This window comes from Fukomys damarensis, unplaced genomic scaffold, assembly GCF_012274545.1.
Source record: "Fukomys damarensis isolate Sample0158 unplaced genomic scaffold, DMR_v1.0_HiC HiC_scaffold_21, whole genome shotgun sequence".
NCBI classification, from domain to species: Eukaryota; Metazoa; Chordata; class Mammalia; order Rodentia; family Bathyergidae; genus Fukomys; species Fukomys damarensis.
In genome coordinates, this window is record NW_022900933.1 from 40,407,677 (window position 1) to 40,416,817 (window position 9,141).

General features: G+C 51.1%; 1 protein-coding gene across 1 annotated transcript in view; it reads left to right on the plus strand.

Moving 5' to 3' along the window:
* The first annotated feature begins 8,950 nt into the window (after nucleotides 1–8,950).
* Nucleotides 8,951–9,141, plus strand: part of Mark3 (microtubule affinity regulating kinase 3) — an 89,682-nt gene continuing 89,491 nt past the window's right edge. The window contains exon 1 of the mRNA XM_033766839.1: nucleotides 8,951–9,005. The gene's annotated coding sequence lies outside the window, so the exon portion shown is untranslated. The remainder of the gene's footprint in view (nucleotides 9,006–9,141) is intronic.

Genomic DNA, 9,141 nt, shown 5'->3' on the forward strand with positions numbered 1-9,141 from the left:
GAACCTCTGTCAGTTCCATATGTGGCAAATATGGCCCCCACAATATTTGTTTAGTTCTTGTTGTTTACTTTCTGAACAGTGTCTGCTGATGAACAGTAGTTCTTAATTTTACTGTAAACAAATTAATCAGTCTTTTCCTTCTGGGTTTTTTTCTCCACCTATTTAAAAAAAATTGTTGCTGTTTTTTGAGACAGAGTCTCACTATGTAGGCTGGCCTTGAATTCAGAACGTAGTTCTGGCTGGCCTTGAACTTGCAGCAATCCTCTGATCCTCCTGCCTCAGCCTCCTGAGTGCCAGGATGGATCATAGGTGTGCCCCACCACTCCTGGTTCTTTTGTCCATTTTAAAATCTCCTTTTTGGGGGGCTTTTTAATTGTTGAGCTGTAAGAGTTCTTTACATATTCTAGATAGAAGTCCCTGGAATGTGATTTACAGAATTTCCCATTTTTTGGCTTTTCTACCCCTGCCCACTGGTACTGGGGTTTGAATTTAGGGAGTGCTGAGCTACATCCCCAGCTCTTTTGATTTTGAGGTCTGCTACATTGCCTGAGCAATTCGTGATCCTCCTGCCTCAGCCTCTGGAGTAGATGAGATTACAACTGTATGCCACCACTTCTAGATGTTTGGAAAGTTTTCTCTGAGGCACATTTGTCATTCTGATGATGCCCACTTCACCTTGTTGCTGTAGCTTGTGTCTTGCATTCCCTGCATGTTACAGAGTTGTATCATTTTAGGTCTCACCTGTCTCTGGTGCACGGTGGGTTAGGTGGGTTAATGTGTATGTGGGGTTTGTCCTCCCCGGGAGCCACCTCCCCACACCAACCTGGTGTCCCTGGCCTTGCTGTGCCCAGTGCCCACCCATTAGCTCAGCACCACAGTACCTCCATCGCTGGAGCTTCACACTGAGTTTTGCCTGCAACTCTGCTTTCCTTTTCCAAGGTGCTTCCAGCTAGTTTGAGTCCACTGAATTATCACACAGGTTTGGGGTCCTCTTGGCAATGTTCACAAAGAAATCAAGTAGGATTTGGGGAAGGCTTGCACTGAATATGCAGATCAGCTCAAGGAGTTCTATTTTTTCAATATTACGTTCTTTCAAACTGCACCTGGGTACAGTACCATACATCTGTAATCCCAACTACTCAGGAGAATTGCAAGTTCAAGGCCACACTGGGCAATTTAGTGAACTGTTTCAAAATAAAGACCTCGGCTGGGGATTTATTTAGCTCAGTGGTCCCGCCACCTGCCTCATAAGTGCAAGGTCCTGAGTTCAATCCTCAGTACCAAAAGGAAAAAAAAAAAAAAAAAAGAAAGATCTGGGGATACAGGTCAGCACTCCCTGGGCTCAGTCCACAGAACCCCAATAAAGAAAAAAAATTATTTTTGTTGTTTGAGACAGAGGCTTGTTATGCCGCCCAGGCTGGCCATGAACTCTTGGTGATCTTCTTGCCTCAGCCTCCCAAGCACTGGAATTACACATGCTTGCATCACTACACCCAGCATAAGGAAAAGCATTAAAGCACACATGCTTACGGAAATGGAACTTCTTGGAAGCTGGTTTCTGTTCTGAGTAGTTTGGGGGCTGTGTTGCTGCTAGTGTGCTGTCTGTTTCTGTTTTAGCTCAAGATTGGGGAGTTTGCTTAAGGACTGCAGTGGCTGTGAAGCCAGTTCCTAATGATTACCATGCAAGTACAGCAGTTACTCATCTGCACCAGTACAGAACACGCTCCCAGTCATCCCTGCTCCTGGTCTTTGTCAAAGGAGGCTTTGAGTCCACTGCCCCCGGAGAAGGCGTGGAGGTGGGACTGGGCTGACTCAGAGGGCTGAACCAGACAGCTCACTGAGTCACTCATGGACAGAATCGAGTCCTAACAATTCCCGGCCCCAGCCACCCTGTGACGTCAGGGCTGGGCCTCTGCAGGTGCCGCACTCTGACTGGCCTCAGGCTGACATCACACTGGCCACAGTCTTGGCCAAATGCAATGATGACAGGGGCACTTGCTGGGAAAGCTCTAATTCCCTGGGATCAGAGGATGGGTAAGGCAGAAAGGGGCTGGGGCAATGCCCTGGGGTGATCGGTGCCCAGGTGGGTGGGACCTCATCTTCTGACTCAGTTTCCCATCAGCGTCCTACACAGACCCCAAGCAAGGAGGGAAAGTGTGTCTGTTGGCTGGTAGTTGTGTTCCAGTACACTGACTTCAAGACTACAGTAAATCCAGCTTGAGGGAGTAGCTGAGTGGTGGAGCACGTGCCTGACACATGTGGGACCTCATGTTTCATTCCCAGCACCTCCACAATGAGACATTAAATTCACCAAGAGCAAGTGAAGTGTCACCTACCTTTTGTTCATTTGTTTGCTTTATATTTTTGAGGATCTCTCTATGTAGTTCAGGTTGGCCTTGAACATACTGTGGGCCTTGAGAGCTTGTTTGGTGGTTCTAGCTGGGGAGCGCAGCTACTCAGATACGGTCCTCCACTATGGGGGTGGCCAGGTATGCAGGTTTAGGAGGGATGCACATGGAGTGGAGAGGGAGGAAGGGGACCCCAGTCTAGTCAGCCAGATCAGCTGAATCAACCCTGGCAATAAATGGGGTGACAGATGTTGCAGACAGATTGCCCTCACATCCCTTGAACTATGTAGCGCAGGCTGGTCTAGAACTTGTGATGCTCCTGCCTCAGCCTCCTAAGTGCTGGGATCACAGGTGTGCGCCCCCATACCAGGCTGTCTTTCCGTAACAATACAAATGTCCAACACAAATTCCTGCATTGCTGAGCCTCCTTGTTCACCCGGTCACTTCAGGCGGTGGCCCTAGGTGTTAGTCAGCCCCTTGAGGGACTCAGGCTGGACAGTGAGCCCAGGGTGCTGGGGCCCGATGCCTGCAGCTGTGAATGTTTTGTGCCAGGCTGGGCTGACACGAGTGCCAAAGACCTTGAGATTGGAACACGTGGGCTCCACAGGCCTGGAGGTTATCTTTGGAAGAGAAAGGCAGAGGGAAGGAGAAAGGAAGGCAGGGACAAGAAAACAAGTGAAAATAGAAGGAAACAATGGAAAAAAAGCTTTTGTGTATGGGGGAGGGGGCTTGGGGGGAAAGGGGGTCAAATTTATAAAAAGAGAGAAAAACAGCTGGAGATGAGGTACATGCAGGGCCGGAAATAATGGTCCATAGCCATCCAAGGATTCGAGGGGCAAAGATAACATTGTTCCTGAGGCCCCAGGTGAGCTCAATCTGTGGAGCTCCCAGAACTAAGCACATGTTCCTGCTGTCCCATGTCACAGAGCTGTGGTTGGTGTCACAAGCCCAGGCCTGCAGGTGCTGCCTCCCTTCACCCAGGCGAGGCTGGGCCTCTACCTTCTTCTTCCTCCACCACCCAGCCATGCAGCAGAGCTGTGGCTGTGTGACCCCTGCGAAGTCAGTCAGTCAGCCTACACTCCTCTGTACTGTCCCACTGGCCGCCCACAGTGCTGGACCCCAGAGTCCTGTAGGAGCCCAGGGAGTAGATCGGGGCCCCAGCCCCATGCAGACTTGGGCAGCCTCTCCTGGCGCCTGCACTCATCAAGCCACCTTTATCTGTGCAGTGGGGCTCAATCTCCCCAGGAAGGCGGGGGCCTGGTCTGAGCTGCAGACCGTTGGGGTGCACAGGGCTGGATGCCTGGAGCAGTGCGAGACCTGGGAGTTGGAGCTTGAGCTCAGCAAAGAAAGAAAGGGTGGCAAAGGCAGGTGGCGGCGACATGGGGTTGAGAACCTGATGAGAGCTCTCTTTTGAGCAGACAAAGGTCTGGAGGAGTGCAGAAGGAAGGAGCTGAGAATCCAGGAAGATTTGGGGAAGCCAGGGAAGGGCTGAGGCCAGGTTCCCCTCCAGCACCCTCCATAGGAGTCAGGGAGGAGGAGCACAGCCTCCACAGTGGTGCCCCAGGGCACTGCCCATCTCCCACTCTGTCCTCTGGGTAGATGGGCTCCCACCCAGACTACACCTTGCCGACACCCCTAGGGGCTCCAGCCTGGGAGGGGAGCAGATGAGCCAGGTACCCTGTCCACACTGGGGCTCCCTGCAGTGGGCGATGCTGTTGGCCTTAACATGGACAGGACCTGAGCTGAATGCTGGGGACCACCTAAAGAGCACCCACAGATGCCGTCGGAAACAGAGCATCAGGCAAAAGAAGCAGAGCCAGGGAGGGGGATTTAGCTCAGTGGTTCCACCACCTGCTTAGCAAGAACAAAGTCCTGAGTTTGATCCCTGGTACCAAAAAAAAAAAAAAAAAAAAAAAAAAAAAAAAGAAAGTTAGCATCCATAAAAAAAAAAAAAAAAAAAAAAAAAAAAAAAAAAAAAGCAGCAGAGCCAGTCATCATTGCACTGCCAGATACAAAAACGTGTCACAAGGCCACCAAGATGGAAACATGGAAGAACTGGCACAAACAGATTCAACCAATGGAAAGGGGTGGAGGGAAGCAGACCCGTACCCTGGCTCAGCTGACTCTGGTGAGATGCCAGGAACACAGGTGGGCAGAGGACAGTCTCCTCCAGACTGGAACCCATATGCGGGAAACTGGCTGGCCCTTGTATAGCAATCAGCTCAAAATGGACTAAGGGCTAAAACAGCCCCAAAACTGTGGGACAGCCGGACTCCAATAGGCATAAAGTTCCATGCCATTGGCCTGTATACGCAGTGATTTCTTGGATAAGACCCTAAAAGCACAGGCAACAGAAAGCAAAGATAGACAAATGAGATGTGTCAAAGTGAAAAGCTGCAGCTGGTGTGCAGCAGGCGTGGTGGTGCACACCTGTGGTCCCAGCACTCAGGAGGCTGAGGCAGGAGGATTGCTGTGAGTTTGAGGTCAGCTTGGGTTACTGTCTGAAGCCAGCCTGAACTACATAGCAAGATCCTGTCTCAAAAAAAAAAAAAAAAAAAAAAGTGAAAAGCTGCAGCCCAACCATAGAAACACAGCACAAAGAGACAACCCACAGATTGGGAGAAAATGTTTGTAAATCACATATCAGATAAGGGACTAATATCTAAAATGTATAGGGAGCTCAAGCAACTCAATAGGAAGAAAACAAAGATTTAAAAACAGGGCTGAGCATGCCCGTAATTCCAGCACTTGGGAGGCTGAGGCAGAAGAAAGTGTGAGTTCAAGGCCAGTTTGGGCTACTTAAAGGGAGACTCTGTCTAAGAACCCCAAAACTAAACAAGCAGTAAAAAAGGTAAAATTAGGGCTGGAGCTGGGCTTTAGAAGCAGTGTGCTTGTCTAGCATGTATAAGGCCCTGGATCCCTTCCCAAAGTACAAAAAAAAAAAAAAAATCCTCAAAATAAAGTTATCAGATGAGGACAGGAGAGGTAGCTCAGACACAGCACATGCTTAGCATTCACAAGACCCTGGGTTCAATTTTTAGTCCTGCAAACATAAAATATAAAATAAAATTTTATCTGGGTGTGTGTCATACGCCTATAGTACCAGCTACTAGGGGAGGTTGAGACAGTAAGTTTGCAAATTCAAGGCAACTTAGCAAGACACTGTTTCAAAATAAAATAAAAAGGGCTGCTGATAGAACTGGAGGACTTGCCTATCATAAGTGAAGCCCTGGGCTCCACCCCAACAATGGTAAAAAACGAAAACAAGATTTGGCTTGGGGATTTAGCTCAGCAGGACTGTGCCTGCCTGGCAAGGACAAGGTCCCCATCCCCAGTACCCCCCCATATTTAGACCTAAAAAAAAACAGGTTATTTAGTGTTAGGTGGATTTCATTTTTCTATTTTTCTTTTGCTTTTATATCTTGGTGTTCTACTTTGGGAGGGGATCTTGCTGGCTGCCCAGGCTGGGTCAAACTCCTGGGGCCAACTGATGGCCCCACCTGAGCCTCCTAAGCAGCAGGGACACAGGAATTTGCCACATGCTTGGCCAGTAGGTAACTTTCATTTCAATAATGTAGCTTTTTGTTTTGTTTTCTGAGACAGGGTCTCACTATGTAGGCTAGGCTGACCTCAAATTTGCATTACTACTCCTGCCTCCTCCAGGAGGGTTACAGGCATGCACTGCCACGCCTGGCTTTTGTCTTTGTTTTGTTCAATAGTCTTACCCATGTTTTGTGCCATATGGGACCGTACTGTGCATATGCTACGAACTTTTGTTCCACTGAAGACTGATTCTCCTGAAACCTGCTGGCCTTGTCCTGTGAAGCTCCAGTGCAGCCCTCCCTTCTCCATACGCCGATTGTTTGTGTGCACCTCATTCTCTGCTCAGACTGGCCATGGGCACTAAGTGCACTTTTAGTTTGATTTCTTAAGAAACCACAGTGCTCTGAATACTCTTACTTGTGTTCAGGCGTTGCTTTAGGGCTGTTTGGCTGGAATCATGGGCTGTGGTGGGTGCAGAACTTCCACTTTACCTGCTAAGGTCAGGTCTGGCCCCGAGATGCCAGTGTGAATGGGTTTTGCCAAAGTGCCTACATTTGGCTGTGCGGATTCTTTCTGTGGTGGGGGCTGCTTCATTTCCTCTGCCCTTAGTTTTATCATCACCTGCACCCTGGCCTGAGTCCCCTCCATGTAGTGTGGTCACATGGTGACTCCAGGGCAAAGGTGCAGCCTCCCTCAGATCTGTGGGGGCTTGGAAGGTGAGGCCTTGGGAAAGCGATGAGGTCACCAGGGTCAGGGACCCAGAGTAGGCCCTGCCCTCTTCCTCCACCAGGTGAGGACACAGCAGAGCTGGAACTAGAAATTCACCTGAGAGCTAGAAAGCGGAGTTCTCTCACCAGAGTGTGCTGGTGCCTTGCTCTTGGCCTGGCCAGCCCCAGGCGTTCTACTCCCATTTATCACTGTTAAGTGCTACTGTAGTTCTTATCTTTTGTCTACAGTTCTGTTAGGTTGTTGATCTTAACAAGTGTTGGACATTCCATAACTTCTCCCGGGTCAAGGCTTTTTCATCCTCTTTTAATGGTATTTTGAAAAACAAAAATTGCTAAAGGGTGGAAGGGAGCAGTTTAAAAACTGTATATCCTAAAAAAACAAAAACAAAAAAACCCAAACTATATATCCTGTTGCATCTTCTTACTCTGCATTGTGTATCTGTTAACAAAAGAAAAAATATGAGTGCCGGGCGTGGTGGTGCCTCAAACTCATGGTGATCCTCCTGCCTCAGCCTCCCTCAGTGCTGAGATTACAGGTGTGCACATCCATCATGCCTGGCTGTGCTGTCATCCGACATATGCAAGAAAAGGCTCAAAATGTTTCCTCAATTCTAATCTTATGGACAACAGAGCATCTTATTTAAGTATTACAATTTTCATTTCCTAACTTTTGGCCTTCACCAACTTCTGTGTGGCCATGGTGAGAAGTGCCAGGAAGGAATCCTCATCCCCCAGCTACTTTTTGGCCCATGCTGTGTGCTCTGAGTCATCCACATGCTTTCTCTCAGTTCCTGCCTGGTGGCATTCTTTGGAAAGTGTTTTCCCAACTTCCCAGGATGGGTGCAGAATGGGGCGCCAAGCTGCATCCCCATATGTCTGGCTCCAGCCTCCCCCTAGCCTCACTCTCACCTCCTGCACTCTTAAGCTTTACCCAAATCCACATGGTTGTTGCCCACCTCTGTGTCCCTGTGCACAGCTTTTCTGCCTGGACACCTTTCCCTCCTCCTGGAAGCTTCCTGGACCTGGCCCCGCAGGGTGGTCTCCTGTAAAACGTGTGCTCACTCCACTAACATCACCTACATTTCAGTTTTCTTTTGAGACAGGGTCTTGCTTTGTATCCAAAGCTGGTGTAGAATTCATTACCCTCGGGTCTCAGCTCACTAAAAGCTGTGGTTGTAGGCCTGCAACCCCACACTCAGCTGAGTAACATCCGAAGAGGGCCACCTGGGCCCCTGCAGCGATCCTCTGCACCTTAGCTACCTGTGGTTTTGTATTGGGTGTGCCCGGCTGTCTGGGAGAATCTGGTGGTTAAAGGTGTAAGTTTCCTGGAGCAGGAAATGGTTCAGACAAGTCGAAAGGCAGTTAGGATGCTGTGGGACCAAGAAAAAGAAGAGGAAGAGCAGCTGCGAGTAGAGCATAGTAACCCACTACAAGGGTGATTATTACCGAAGCTGTAGAAAAGCGTTAGAGTCCCAGCTCTGCTGCTAACAACACGGGGTGCTCCAGCCTAGTCAGTAGACTTCAGGTCACGCGAGGTGTTCACCCTACAGGAGGTTTCAACCTACAGGAGTAAGGGGTGTAGTGAGTGCGCCAGGCAGATAAGATGCTCAGCGGTAGAGGTCACCGGAGTCCTGCACCGACACAGTGAATCCGCGGCCGGCAGCACTCTGACGACCCAGCCGAGCCGGCCCCCAGGTGGTCCCCGGGAAGCTTCAGCCTTCCAGTCACAAATCCTTTCGTCACTCCCCCCACCCCCGTCCCTGGAGGCCTCGCCTCGCTTCCCTTTGCATGGCCCTCACGCGAGGGCGTTTGGCTGGCCGGATTCCAAGCCCTCGGATAGCCACCTCCTCAAGGTCAAGATGCGCCCGCTCCCCGTGCCCGCACGCCGAGCCCAGGAACCTGCAGCCACGGGTGAGAGGCGGAAGGTGCGGAAACCGACTGCTCGGCTCTCGGGTTACGGTTAACTGTGCAGGAGCTAGGCCGCAAGCCGGGCCTTGGCATCGCCCAGAAGCTCCACCCGGCACAGCGGGGCCCTGGGGATGCGACCCCGACTTTCGCACTCGGCAGTAATCCAGCCACCCAGATCTGTAATCTGTGCGCCCAACCCATCAGTCGGCTCAGGCCGCAGTCCTGGGCACGTCACCGCTTGGACGGGGACACGGTCGAGCTCGCTGAGCACTTGCAGCTCTCGGGCGTGGTACTAGACCGGGCCAGCCCTTCCCTGCTCTCGGGCCCGCCCCTCCCGCCGGACAGGACCTAGTCGTCCCTAGCAACAGCAACCGGGCGACATCTCGAGCCATGCTGATTGGCTGAACACCGGGAGCGGTGATGCCATCACTTCCGGCAGCCGGAGGCAGCGAAGGAAGCTGAAAGGCAGCCATCTTGGGTCCGTGAGGCTTTGGGGTGCCGGGGAGCAGCGGCAGCGGCGGCATTGGGCTGGGCGGAGGCGAAGCGGGAAGCGGGCCTCAGAGGAGAAAGCAGCCGGGTGCAGGCACCTCTGCGGCCCCCTCCATGGTCGATGC